This window comes from Portunus trituberculatus, chromosome 42 (assembly GCF_017591435.1).
Source record: "Portunus trituberculatus isolate SZX2019 chromosome 42, ASM1759143v1, whole genome shotgun sequence".
NCBI classification, from domain to species: domain Eukaryota; kingdom Metazoa; phylum Arthropoda; class Malacostraca; order Decapoda; family Portunidae; genus Portunus; species Portunus trituberculatus.
This window is the reverse complement of record NC_059296.1, coordinates 10301938-10316849: the sequence shown is the minus strand read 5'-3', so window position 1 is coordinate 10316849 and position 14912 is coordinate 10301938. Positions and strand designations below refer to the sequence as shown.

At 43.2% G+C, this 14912-nt stretch overlaps 1 long non-coding RNA gene across 1 annotated transcript in view; it reads right to left on the bottom strand.

The window, feature by feature from the left end:
- Positions 1–14291: 14291 nt before the first annotated feature.
- The window catches only part of LOC123517342, a 569643-nt gene continuing 569022 nt past the window's right edge, over positions 14292–14912 (bottom strand). The window contains exon 5 of the long non-coding RNA XR_006678449.1: positions 14292–14360. This is a non-coding gene — a long non-coding RNA (uncharacterized LOC123517342). The remainder of the gene's footprint in view (positions 14361–14912) is intronic.

Here is a 14912-nt window from a genome sequence, read left to right as displayed (position 1 = left end):
CGTTAACTTTCTTCCCTCAAAGCTACCATCAAGTAAAGACGATTCGCAGCTGGCTTTCATTACTTAGAAGTTGGACCTCAGGATACGCAAGCTTATACACTGAAACATTTCGGGATTTCACAAGAACAGGCCTATTTTTTCAAAAGTAGAAACGAATAATGAAGTTCCCGTTGGTGTTTTTTTTTTTACAAGAGTTTATATAAATAGTATTTAATTATAACTGTAATCGTGAAAAAAACACAACCAAGCACTACAGCAATACACATGCATGCGTTATAGTCATACATATATGCATACACACTTCGCAACCGGACATACATACACCACAAGGATGACTGGAGGGCGTCACGTGGTGGTAGTGGTAGTGGTGGTTACAAACTGTCAAATATTTTTCATTAATTTTCACAATTCTTTCTATTATCGTGCAATAATTTTTGAGTTTGAAATTTCTGCATTGTAATTACCATAAAGAGTTAATTTCTAATGTCGGGTTTAGTTTCTCTCCGTAACTTTACTTAACTAAACTGACCAATATCAAAAAAACAAAAAAAAAAATAGACAAGTAAACTCATCCAAATGAAACCATAGTAAAAAAAAATACATGCTGAGAAAACAAACACATTAAAATTGACTTAAAATATAATATGAAAAGAGGAAGAAAAAAAGAAAAACGTAGCTTAGTGTGGATGGCACGCGTCAAAACAGGCAACGGCTGGGACTGAGGTGTGGAGGGGGAGGAGGAAGGGGAGGAGAGGGAGGACGAAGAGAAGCGGAAAGAGAAGAGAAGAGAAGGAAGTCAGAGGGGGTGGGGAGGACAAGGGAGTGGAGGTATTGGCAGAGAATATGCAGTTGCTTCCTCACTTTGCATTCTTAACGGCGCAGTCAAGTCGAGAGGAAGTTCGAGAAGTGGGAAGTTTGAAAGACGCCGCGGCAGAACTGTCGCCACCAAAAAGGATGACGAAATATCCGAACACACGCGTCCCGGTGCATTGTGGGACGTCCTGCAGGAATGGAGGGAGGCTGAGAGGAAGGGAGGCAGGATGACATGAAGGGAAGAGAGACAGAGAGGTGGGAGAGATGAACAGGCAGAAGGAGAGAGAGAGAGAGAGCTAGGTAGTTGAACAGAGTGGAAGGCTAAAGGGAAAGTGGCGAGAAAGATCCAAGAAAGATGAACCAGGAAGGACGAGGGAGAAATAGAGTGAAATAGAAAAGGAATAGGGAAGGGTATGTGAAAAGGAAGAAGGAGAGAAATTGATAAGAAGAGAGGGAGAGAGATAGTGAAATAGAAATGAATGGGGAAGGGAAGGAAGAAGAAGGGGAAAAGTGAAAAATAAACAAGAAGAGTCGGAGAAAGTGAAAGACAAATAAATAAAAGGGTCAAGGAAAATAGAAATAAGGAAATATTGGAAAGAGGAGAGTAGAGCAAAGGGAGTAATGGTGGAAACATATGGAGAGAAGAGAAAGGTGAAAAAGGGAAGATGCAATACAGGAAGGAAGAGAGTGGATGGAAGGGAGTAATGCTGGAAACATATGGAGAAGAGAAAGGTTAAAAAGGGAAGATAAGATCAGAAAATAACTGGCAAAAAATATGTCTCTTTGAATACAATGACAAAAAATGCATAATATTATACCTTATATCTAATACAATGTACTTTGTTATATAAGTATCGAGGTCAAGACATAATGAAGTAAGAAAAAATATAAGAATAATAAGAAGTCATTAGCACTGAGATTAGATTGCATAAAGTACTAGTTGGTGGGATGGAAAGGAGATAAGGACGTAATGATAATGCAATGGTAACTAAAACACTTCAGAGATGATGATGTGTTTCTTTGTTCATTGTAGTTCAGCTAAACTTTGGCCCCTTGTTAGGGCTATTGAGACCAGAAACTGTTTCCCCTCCACTTCGCCCTACATCCCGCACCCCGGGGCCTTTAATCCCGTCCCTTATAACAACTTCACCATTCTTCTGGACGATTTATAGGACTAAATTAACTATAAATAAAAGAGAGCGAGAGATATAGAGATAGATAGAGAGTGCGAGGGAGGGGATAGAATATTTCCTCTCCTGTATAACTTTCAATTAAGACAAAATCGATAATAAATGGAACGGTTCTCCTCCGACTGGCGGGCTCAGTGTGTGTGTATATCGTGGGAAGGCACCGTGTGTTGAATGAATAATTCCAGGGGTTAAATAGATTTAGGCAACACAGGCCTAACTGAGCTAATTCCGTTCTGAGGCTCCAGCTCTGCCCCAACCTGCCGCAGCCCATCCCACAGGTAATGTTTCAATGCCTACTGATTTTGATTTCGACTCTCTCTCTCTCACTCTCTCTCTCTCTCTCTCTCTCTTGACCAAGCAAGGAAGTAAACGCTTGCGGGTAAACACACACACACACACACACACACACACACACACACACACACACACACACACACACACACACACACAGAGAGAGAGAGAGAGAGAGAGAGAGAGAGAGAGAGAGAGAGAGAGAGAGAGAGAGAGAGAGAGAGAGAGAGAGAGAGAGAGAGAGAGAGAGAGAGAGAGAGAGAGAGAGAGAGAGAGAGAGAGAGAGAGAGAGAGAATTTTATTGCCCACAGCAACATACATTAACTTAAAATTACAATAATTTTGGGTCCATCCTAGATCAAAATCTTGAATTACCTAAATCACAAAAGGTTACCAAAGAAAAAAATATATATATTACAGTGAAGTAACTTATAACCAGAAAAAAAAGGGAACAATGGAAACATATCCACCAAAGATATAAAACACATTATCAAATATAAAAAAAAGCAAAATATATGGTATGCCATGTGTATAGGATAGATTGAGACTATGGCTAATTTTGAGAATACAAATTCAGAACTGAATTTATAATGGAGCATACAGTTATGTTATCAAATGTGCAGCAGAATAAAGTCTGGTTAAGCCGTATGCGTCACGGATATGCTGTGAAAAGGGACACTCTTTTATGACAAGATCTTCTGTCTGCACTATTCCGCACATACACACACATACATACACACACACACACACACACACACACACACAGTTACCCCAGGGAATCTGTTTCACGCACTGAATACAGTTCACAATTGTGATCAGCAGTGTCATATTCTTCCCCTGAATTTTCAATTAAAAAAAAAAGAAACTCAAGAATTGATTCATAAATCCGGACTATTTTTCCTCACCATGAGGGAGCCTCCTATCCTCCAACATAAGCTTCGTTTACGCTCACTCCACTCTCTGTTAGGGTCGTCTCCTCTCACTTTCCCGCACTTTATTATTCACGACATTAGAAACACGACATAATTCAACCTAACCTTGGCGTCCACGGCGGCTTGTTTGAGCGTCACCCTTTAGAGCAGCATCACGGCCGATGAGAGCAGAATATTATCGCTTGCAAGTCGAGGCGGCAATGTGGGCGCGGAACGCTGTTGTGACCCTTGCTGACCCCCGGCGCCTTTGACCTTGCTGTGCGATAGAGTGGCACGCCTGATTTGGGTTTTTCATCAGACATTGGCACTGTTTGTCTTTCAGTTCAGGCGTTTTTACTTTTTTTTTTTCTCTCTCTCTATTTCGGCAGTAATGGGAAATGCTGCCTTGTCTTCAGGGCTCGGAGTTGTGGTGCTTGCTTGTTGCACTTTACCTCTCTTTCTTCTTACTTTGACTTACTTGCGTACTTATGTTGGAGAGGTCAAGGTCACGAGGGAGAGCTGGGGACAAAAATTCCATCTTTCATTAGCGGAAGGTCGAGGAATAGGCTGCCTGGTAGCTCCACAAGACAATGTTGGCGATGTAAGGTGCATGTTCGCGCGTTAAGGAAAGATTTACACTCGTATCCTAACATCACACCTCACTCTTATAACCGTGCTGCATTTCGTCCTCAATCCCTCACTGTTTTTTCATTAAGGTTTTTCTCGAAGTGATGCTGAAAAACTGAACAATGCGACAAAAGTAAATCAGATATTGGTTGCAGTATTCCCTAGCGTGTGTGATTGAAGGTCGCTGGCATCACACACTGGGATGCGGCAAGCAGGTGCGTGGGCTGTACAGGTGCGTGTGGTGGTCCCTTGAGGTGGCCGGCATCCCCTAAAAATACCTGGTGTCCCTTGGTGTTTATACTCTTCTTTCTCAAAATCTGGTGCTGTTCCGTTCACTCTGTATTTAATTTATCACTATGTAAGCAAAACGTCATACGCGAGACTGCTAGAGCAAGATGTCAAATGGTGTCAAGTAACGTTACACTGTCATATCAAGCCCTCCCTGCTTCGCCACACTATCTTGATGCACCAATCCTGTCGTCAATCACGGCGACGCCCAAGCCTCATCTTCCATGAGCTGAGAAACGAGGGACACGAGCAGCCCTCCGCCACGCCGCCTGCTGTGTCTGCGTCCACCTCATCACGCTTGCTGCTCACGGCCCATCACCTCGGCCTCTGCTCATCCCCAGCCCCTTCCACCATCCATCCCACTCGGTGCGTCAACCTGGCCGTCACCGCCCACCGCCACCACCATCCATCACCATCATCACCCGCTTAACACAGGCTTGATAACAATGCTTGCCTTACTAGTTTAGATATGCGATATAAAAATGTGCTGTATAATGATCACCCTCGACGGTTTATGCACCACTACAGCTGGCGGTATTCAGTTACAGGGTAATAGATCACCAGCTACGTGCGGCAAGAAGGGTGGTGCCCGTCTGTCTGTCCGCGTCCGTGTGTCTGCTTTCCTGTCAGCGTCAGGGTGGATTCTCTTCTCTTCACTTTATTTGCTTTTACACGAATCATTGCAAAGTCACTTTCTATATTTGCTTTTATACAACTTACTGGAAAGCCACTTTATTATGTATACAAGTTTATTGATATCAACTTCGTTCCTCGTTAAATGACTCGACGATTTACTGAAAATTACTTTGCCTCACATCGGTGTTTCCTGCACCACGACACTGTTGCATTCCGCCGACTAGCAACCACAAAACTTTATCCTGTAGTAATGTATCTTTACTAATTGCATAAAACCTATTTGTTCTCTCTCGCAGTCGGCTAAGCGGGAGGCAATTTGGTATTGGTAAACCATCGTGGGTAAATGAAGGGATACAGGCCGCACGGGGCTCCCCAATGCTCCTGCCTCGCCATAAACACAAAACAGCTCACCAATAGAGTCCGATGGCTACTCGAAACCTGCAATTATTTACAATCACTGCTATCACAAACCTTCTCTGCTACAGGTAAGACAACATCCTTCTACTGCTTTGTGAAAGAGGGACAATCGCTACTTTAAAGAAAAAAAAAACATAAAGGAACGGAACAACATCAAGTACAGTTTACATGGTGATTACGTAAGAGAAAGAGCCTTTATTATTCTAACTGACGTACAAACTTCCTGTGAGAAGCACCACCGCCCCCACGGTCGGTACGAAGCTAGCGAGGATCTGCGAGGTGTGCGTCACCGCCAGCAGCACAAGGGGAGAAAGGAGAGGAGCAGGAGATATTGAGAATGGCACTGGTGGAAGTGAAAAGAAAGTACACTGGTGTGTGTGTGTGTGTGTGTGTGTGTGTGTGTGTGTGTGTGTGTGTGTGTGTGTGTGTGTGTCATTATGCTACCGTATATACTTGCACTAGTATAGAAATAAATATTTACTTTTTATTTTAAGGTTTTATATCCATTTCATATATTTTCAAAAATTTCCTTTCTTACCTACAATGCCCCTAGTAGTGTCTGTCTTTCTATATGTGACACCTGACGCTTGTTCCTAAGGTCTTTCACAAAGATAAGACCACGACAGAAGTGTCTCCCTTTATCCTCACCCTTGCATTCCTTCCTCGCATGCTCTAATCCCTTGTCTTTCTCCTCTCTCCCCTTTCTCTCGCGTATTCTAGGACTGTCCTCGCATTCCAATTCCATTTGAAGTTCTCTTGCAAACCGTTCTTTTGTTTTATTTCTCCATTTTTCTTTTTTCAATCTACTTTTATATTTTTAAAGTTTTTATACAGTTTCTCTTTGATGAGTTAACTTAATGACTACCTCACCAAATTTGGCTAATTAACAACTCAAAATTCTCTCACTTTAAGATTTTTCAAGGCATGCATTTTTCTAGCTAATCCATCCATACTAGTAAATTTCCAGAGCTATTTCGGAAAGACTAGTTCGTAACAGTCGTTATCATTCATCTACCCAATTCAATATATATTTTCACCTTATCTGCAACAAAAAACAGCTTATTCTGCATAATACTTCAAAATTTCGTTCTCCCTATTTTCAGCCTCACGTGACAGGTAGGCTTTGTTTCCTTAAGCGACTCATCAATTTTCCACACATGACTTTGTACCTCAGATATCCACTCATCAGTCTTTTAAAATCTCTTGGCATTCATTTTCTCTTAAATTCACCAAGGCGACGAGGAACACCAACAGCGCGGGGACGGGGCAAGATCCTGTACACGTCAACCCTCATTTCTTGCCTCATAATTTTCAGCACTGCGTCTTGGATCTATAAGTTAGTGATACTTGAGCAATGCAAGCCACCACAACTTTGGTGACTTCAGTACTGCCACCATCGCAAAACACTTTTCCCTCCAATATAAAAATAGCTCTTCGATCGGAGGCTGTTCACGGGTGGCACCAGCACTCTACTCTGTATGTTTGTGTGTGTGTGTGTGTGTGTGTGTGTGTGTGTGTGTGTGTAATTCACCTCGGTCGCCTGCTGGTCACCCAGCCAGTCTTCCCCATTACGGAGCGAGCTCAGAGCTCATAGACCGATCTTCGGGTAGGACTGAGACCACATCAACACACAACACACACCGGGAAAGCGAGGCCACATCCCCTCGAGTTACATTTTGTAACTATTTTTACTGCTAGGTGAACAGGGACCACACATTAAGAGATTTGCCTATTTGCCTCGCCGCTTACCGGGACTTGAACCCGGCCCTCTCGATTGTGAGTCGAGCGTGCTAACCACTAAACTACGCGGTGTGTGTGTGTGTGTGTGTGTGTGTGTGTGTGTGTGTGTGTGTGTGTGTGTGTGTGTAATTCACCATGGTCGTATGCTGGTCATCCAGCCAGTCTTCCCCATTACGGAGCGAGCTCAGAGCTCATAGACCGATCTTCGGGTAGGACTGAGACCACAACACACTCCACACACCGGGAAAGCGAGGCCACAACCCCTCGAGTTACATCCCGTATCTATTTACTGCTAGGTGAACAGGGGCTACACATTAAGAGGCTTGCCCATTTCCTTCGCCGATTTTCGGGATTCAAACCCGGACCCTCGCGGTTGTGAACCGAGCGTGCTAACCACTACACTACGCGGTGTGTGTGTGTGTGTGTGTGTGTGTGTGTGTGTGTGTGTGTGTGTGTGTGTGTGTGTAAGAGGAAAAGAGTAAGAGACCTAACCTGCCGCGTACCAGATAACCTAACCTTGATAATACAGTACTGGCATCGTATCTACGAGTTTGGCAGCGCTTCGAGTAACTTCTACGATGCAGTAGAGATTTATGAGAAAATTTTGTCCTGAATTGAATGCAGCGTTTGCTAAATCTGCCAATAACAGGTTTGGTATCCCACAGACCTCTAGTAAGAAGGATTTTGACACTGTATTTGCGTTTAATCTTAGCTGAAGTGCAAAAAAAAAATCATATGAAATTCAGTTGGCAAGGCTCTGGTGACTCTGCTCTTATAACAAGCAAGCAATGTGCATTGGCTGTCGCACATCTATGTACACAGTTCATGCCTATCTTGATAACCACTATTGATATGCCTTGTAGCTCCACTGACATCATTTCTAGATAAAAAAAAATGGTTGATTTAGAAGAGAGAGAGAGAGAGAGAGAGAGAGAGAGAGAGAGAGAGAGAGAGAGAGAGAGAGAGAGAGAGAGAGAGAGAGAGAGAGAGAGAGAGAGAGAGAGAGAGAGAGAGAGAGAGAGAGAGAGAGAGAGAGAGAGAGAGAGAGAGAGAGAGAGAGAGAGAGAGAGAGAGAGAGAGAGAGAGAGAGAGAGAGAGAGAGAGAGAGAGAGAGAGAGAGAGAGAGAGAGAGAGAGAGAGAGAGAGAGAGAGAGAGGAAATGAATAAAGGAATCATGAGAAAAGATCGAAGGTAAAAGAGGTAAAGAGGGAGAACTAGACAGAGGAGAGGGACAGAGGTAAGAGAGAGGGAGGGAAGGAAGGAGTGGACGCGATAATAGTCAACAGGAAGGAGGAAGTTAGGAGAGTTGCCACGGTGAGAGGAGCGAAGAGGAGAAAACTTCCTTTACTCAGAGGAAAGACTGAAAATAAGACGAAGGAAAAAAAAAACAATGGAAACGACTAAGATGAAGGAAACAATGGATGGAAAAATAAATGGAGAGACAAGAAATAAGAAAAAAAAATTGAAGAAAAAAAATCAAGCTCACGTATTTAATCTCAGTCAATTATGCATCACAAAACAATACAGGAAAAAAAAAAAACACCAACGAAAGAAAAAAAAAATCTAATGTAATACTGACCATGCTTTCTATAGTGCTCTCTCTCTCTCTCTCTCTCTCTCTCTCTCTCTCTCTCTCTCTCTCTCTCTCTCTCTCTCTCTCTCCCTGTCGCAAGTCTCTGTATGGGAGGACGGTCTTCAAAGGGAGCCCAGGAGAAATATGTCGAGGCTGCACCATGTCAGGCGGGAAGGAAAAGGATTAATTTTGCGAGGAGGAAGAGTTTGTTTTCATTTCCGGGCCGCGGTAGATCGACAGTGGTGTAGTGCGGGGAGGGGGAAGGGAAGAGGAGGGACACAGTTTTGGAGCAGCACTAGCGGTTAAAGCAGGATATGAGGAAAAAATCTCTCTCTCTCTCTCTCTCTCTCTCTCTCTCTCACATTCTATCCAGCCATCTATTCCTTCAAAAATTAATAGCCCGTGAAATGTAACACAGTGCCAACAGAACACTATTAACTCCTCCTCCAGTCATCCGTCACCCTCACTGCCACGTTCAGGGCACACCACCACCGACGCCACCGCCGCCGCCTCCTCCACCGCTACCTCCGTCACCGCTGCAGCCCTCAGCCCTGCATGACAATCCCCGAACGCACCTCTTGGAAAATCCCTCACCGTTGCATCGTTCGTCTTCTCTTCCTTTTGTACATCTATTTCCTTTTATTTACTTTCTCTTGCCTCACTCTTTCCTGTGTTATTGCCTTTTTCCTCTTTCCTCTTCCTCCTCTCCTTCATTTCCTTTGCTTAGCGTCCCTTGCTTCTTTCTTATTTCATCTTACTTTGCTTTCATTCTCGTCCCCGTCTGTCCACCTATTCTTTCCCTCTCCGGCGCCATGATCTTTGTTCAATCTATTCTTGGGTGTCTTTCGTACATTCGAATCTTTATAAATCTATTTTTAGGCGGGAGATTCTTCGACTACCAAGATTTTTTTTTCCCCCTTCAGGAGAGGATATTGAATTTTCGAGGCAATTTCCATTCCTTTATTTTCGTTTTCGTGCGACGTTGCCTACTTCCTCGCTCTCCTTGTTAGGGAAACAGGGTGTTGTTAAGCAATTTCTCGACTGGAGTTGCCGCTATAAGAAAATACATTTGTCTTTGCTTCCACTTGGGTTGGCACGGGTCCCTTTGTGTCCATTGTTGAGGATAATTCATTTACTAATAGCATTTGCAGCGCTCCTCTCGTTCCCCCTCCTCCTCTATTTTACCTTGCTTTAATCTTGTTTATACTTGTTGTGGAAATTTTCACAAAACTAAAAGCTAAACACGCCTTCACATATATTCTTATTTTTTTGTTGTTGTTGTTATTCTTTAACACGACCTACAATTTTTCGATGCTGAAGAAGAAGAAGAAGAAGAAGAAGAAGAAGAAGAAGAAGAAGAAGAAGAAAACAAGAAGAACAAGAACAAGAACAAGAACAAGAACAAGAACAAGAAGAACAACAACAAGAACAAGAACAAGGACAAGAACAAGAACAAGAAGAAAAAAAGAAGGAGGAGGAGGAGGAAAAGGAGAAGAACAAGAAGAAAAAAAGAAGGAGGAGGAGGAGGAGGAAAAAATATGAAAAAAAAGAAGAAAAAAAACAACAAACAACAACAACAACAACAACAACAACAACAACAAGATGAAAAAGAAGAAGAAGAAGAAGAAGAAATAAAAAGAAAAAGAACGAAGAAAGAAAAAAAAGAGAAAGAAAGAGAAGAAGAATACGAAGAAGTAGTCTGCAATAACCTTAAAGACCCTACACTTGGGCAACTCCTCCAAGACTTAACAAGGACTGCCGGACCTGTGCAAAGACCCCAAGTGCGCTGCAAAGACTCCCGTTTCTGCAGAGAGTAAAGTCCCTACACTGCACGACATCCAGGAGTTGTGAAAGTTACAAAACGACCTAAACTTTTGCACGAGACCTCAATGGGGTACAAAGGCCTCGATTTCCACGAGACCAGAAGCTTCCCCCAACAAGACTTCCCAATTCTCTAAAAAACCTGCCTAGACCACAAGACCGCGATACCTTGAAAGTCCTGGCGCGATTATGGTTCCTACAACGCCTGCACGAGAAGGGAGGGAGGGAGGCAGGGAGGCATGGAGGGAAGCAGGGAGGGGATAGGGAGATTGAGATGGGTGGAATGGAGAAAGCAAAACTGGTAGAAAGTGAGAAGGGAAGGGAAGATAAGAGGAAGATGAAAGGAACAAGAAAAAAAATTAAGATGATAGAGAAGGATATTCAGAAATAAATTTTATTCATATATTGTCAATGTCTCTATAAGCACCGTCTCATATAAAAGTACTGAGAATATGACAGCTGTTTACCTAAGTGTTACATTTACGTGGTTAATAAACCCTATTTTTGTTCCCCTTATGTTATTTTACAAGTATGATAAAAATGTACAATAAATTATCCATTCCTTTCCTCATAACGTAGCTGAGGCGCTCTTGTGTCAATAAAACGCAACACTGCAGAATCAGCACCCGCTACTAGGCCACGGTGAGCTTCCCACACTGCCTCCCAAACACACTCTCAGCATTTCTCAGTTCGTGAAGTGAGTCTCCCTAAGTCGTGAAGCCCACCCTCTCCCTGTACCGAGCTTCTTGCCAAACACACGCACGCCCACACCACGCACACACACACACACACACACACACACACACACACACACACACACACACACACACAATGACCCTACTGCATCCGTCCTCACTTCTACTCACCGAGACAAAATAACGAAAATTTTAACATTACTTCGTGTCGTTATTTATTTATTTATTTTTTCCCTGGCGGCGTTGTATTACGGTAGTCGACAGAGAAGTGTCCTAAATTTGATTTCCTCCTCGCTCTCTATTCTCTCCCGGTCGTGCCTCGGACCAAATCTAATGCAAGTGTTAGTCTTTATAGCTCTCTTCTCACTTCCATTTATCTCCCTCTCCCTCCATATATCCATTTCTGCTTTTTTCATCCTTTCACTCTCTCAACACTTTCTCTACCTTCCCTCCACCCTCTTCCCCATACCCACAGTGGTCCAGCTGATGGTAACACAATTGCTGCTTACAACTAGGTTATATGAATTTCCTGATAGACAAAGCGGGAAAATTGTCTTTTCCTTTTGCTAGTACGAGTGTCTGTCTCCCCGCTGACCGCTGCACCGACTCCCCTCCACACCCTGAGAGACTAACACAACAAAGCCTTAGTCAATGAAATCCGTATATAATGTGATAAACTGAAAAAAAATAAAATCGAATAAAATATATTTCAGAAATGTAGAGTAAAATAAGAAATAAATAAAACATTGAAATAAAAAACATAAGGAAGCACAGTTATCGATAGTTTAAGCACTGCACATGACAGTTATCAAAGTTCACAAACCCCAAAAAATAAAACAGCACCAAACAAGTAAAATCATTCAACTACTTCTTTCTATCTTCCTCTCCTCCAACAAAGTCTTCGTGTGAACAAAACTGGCTCTTCTGAAGGCTTATTCTTTCAGACATTGTCCCCCTAAACAAAAAGAGAGAGAAAACAGGCCACCATCATGTACTCCATCTAGGACGCGGTTCTTGGTATATACCTGACGTTACCTTTCTGCTCAAAACGATGTCTTAAGGACGAAAAAAAAAAAGAGAAGAAAAAATATATCCCTTCAAACTCTCTCCCACAAAATAAAAACACTATAAAAACTTGAGGCACAGAATAGACCCTTGAAACGGCCGCCTTCCTGGAAAATATGTTGTAAGTCTTATCACCTTAAGCTTCTGAAAAAGAAAACTCGGCAAACACTCGCGAGGGAAAAGAAATCAGCGAGCCACACACTGCCAGGAACTGCTTGTACAAAAATTATACACAAAAAGCTTAGCGCATAAGCTCCGCCTTTTGAGGAAAAAAATATATATATACATCCAATGAGTAAGAGCTTCCGGAGAGAACAAATATTCGCTTTACTATATATTTATCTATTTATCTATTTATATATATTATTTATTGATTGACAGTTCAGCCAATCTCTACAAATTTGCCTATAGATCAGATGATTTACTTATTTATTTGTTTGCCGCTCAATGAAATTCTAATTCAGTGTTTGCTTGTTTATTGATTTATTCACTGACTGTTTTGGTAATAATTAAAGAAGAGAGACAATTCACTAGGTACCTTTCCCTGACCTTATATGATTGAGCGGCAAGATAATGATATAATGATGCTAAAATCTCTCTCTCTCTCTCTCTCTCTCTCTCTCTCTCTCTCTCTCTCTCTCTCTCTCTCTCTCTCTCTCTCTCTCTCTCTCATTTAACACTTTTCTTAAGTCCCCTTCCCTCATCCCCCAAGTGGCTCCTCGTCTTACCATTGTTTACATCGTCTCCCTCATCGTTTGTCCCTCCTTTTCACCTCATCCCTCTCCCCTCTCTTTTCTCTGACTCTCTCCTCACCCACTCCTTTAAGTAAGCCGTTTGACTTCCTATCAACTCTGGCGTGCGTCAATTTAAAAAGAAAAATTGCCAACCCTGTACTTATTTTCCAGAAGTTATATATTTTTAAAATCTTTCATTCAGGGATATTTTCTATACTTGTGTAAAGAGCCACAACGTAAAATCAAATCGAGTGTTGGACAGCAATAAAAATAATGAAGCTGATAATGAAGGGTGATGATTACGACAACTCACAATGCGTAAAATGAAAGTGAAGAGAGGGGGTTGAAAAAAAAAATAATGGTGATGAATAGTGACACTGATGATTATGAGTTCACAAAATAATAACACAAGTAAAAATAAATGAGTAAAGAAAATAATAATCCTTACGAGGCAAGAAATTTTGAAAGTTCATACACTCTTCTCACATTTAATGAATCAAAAACTGAATTACCCCAAGACTAACTGAACTATTACCACACACACACACACACACACACACACACACACACACACACACACACACACACAGTCCATCGTAGCTTGAGGCTTACGCACATCTTTTATGGTAAATGATGGAAACAGCAGCGGCGGTAACGATGATTAGTGGGGCGCGCGAGGGCCTCATTAGGAGACTGGACCCACAATAAAACCAAGAGAATTAACATACTAATGGGAGTTTCCTTGTTTCCCTTTGCGTCTCGCCTCACTGTGCCTACAGGGAGAGGAGGAGGAGGAGGAGGAGGAGGAGGAGGAGGAGGAGGAGGAGGAGGAGGAGAAGGAGGAGGAAGAAGAAAAGAAGGAAGAGGAGGAGGAAAGGCGACGTAGTTGTATTTTTCCTCTCTCTCCCTCCAAAAGGGGTGGATGAAAGGGTGTTCTTAATGTTAGGTATAAATTTTCGTTGTCGACATATTTTACATAATTTTCTTTCATTTTTTTTCCCTCTCTCTAACTCGAATATTGCGTCTTGTAACGTGTGTGTGTGTGTGTGTGTGTGTGTGTGTGTGTGTGTGTGTGTGTGTGCCTACCCGCCTGTAATCTGATCAACTGTTTTCGTGCACGGCCCATACGAAACCTTAGATCAGCCTGTTGTGAACGTCGAAAGATAGTGAAGCCCAACGTTCCTCGTCCCTCATCCCTGCCTCTGCTTGTTCTCTTCCCAGCCCGTGTGCGACCCCTCGATTACCCCTACGCATCACCAGGCCTGCTTCCCGTCCACCCAGAGTTCCCTAGGCAACAAAGCTTAAGCAGGACCGCCTCTTTCCGTCCCGTCCCTGGGCCACGGAAGCCTGTCCTGTGGCTGCCTCAGAGATGTGCTGCTGAGGTAATTTCCTGCCACGCCCGCGGCATCCCTTCCCCTTCCCCATCCCAGTACACGCAGACAAAATTGATGGCGGATCCTCAAGACAAACTAAGCTACAACAACGCTTTCCCTCACCTTTAAAGATACAGCTGAGTGTTTCCCCATACGCCGAAGTCTCCTGAAGGCTCCGCTACGAATCTGTGGCAAAGAGAGGAAAAAAATGTTAAGGCACTCCTGCTATGTGTATACTTTATGATGTATACCGACTTTGCGAAGTACATTCTTGAGCTACTCAGGTTGTTGGCAGGTTAATATGGATTCATGAAAAGAAAGAGTGATAACACGACTGATAAAAAAAAAACAAATATAAATACGCAGGGAAGGAAAAAGACTTACTATCCTACACTTCTCATCATCCTTCTTCTTCGTCTTCTTCCCCTCCTCCTCCTCCTCCTCCTCCTCCTCCTCCTCCTCCTCCTCCTCCTCCTCCTCCTCCTCCTCCTCCTCCTCCTCCTCCTCTCCTCCTTCTCCTTCTTCTCTTTCTCCTCCTTCTCCTCCTCCTCCTCCGCCTCCTCTTTTTCCTCCTCCTCTTCCTCCTCCTTCTCTGCTCCTCCTCCTCCTCCTCCTCCTCCTCCTCCTCCTCCTCCTCCTCCTCCTCCTCCTCCTCCTCCTCCTCCTCCCCCTCCTCCTCCACTTCCTCCTTCTCCTCCTCTTCCTCCTCCTCCTCCTTTTCCACCTCCTTCTATTCCT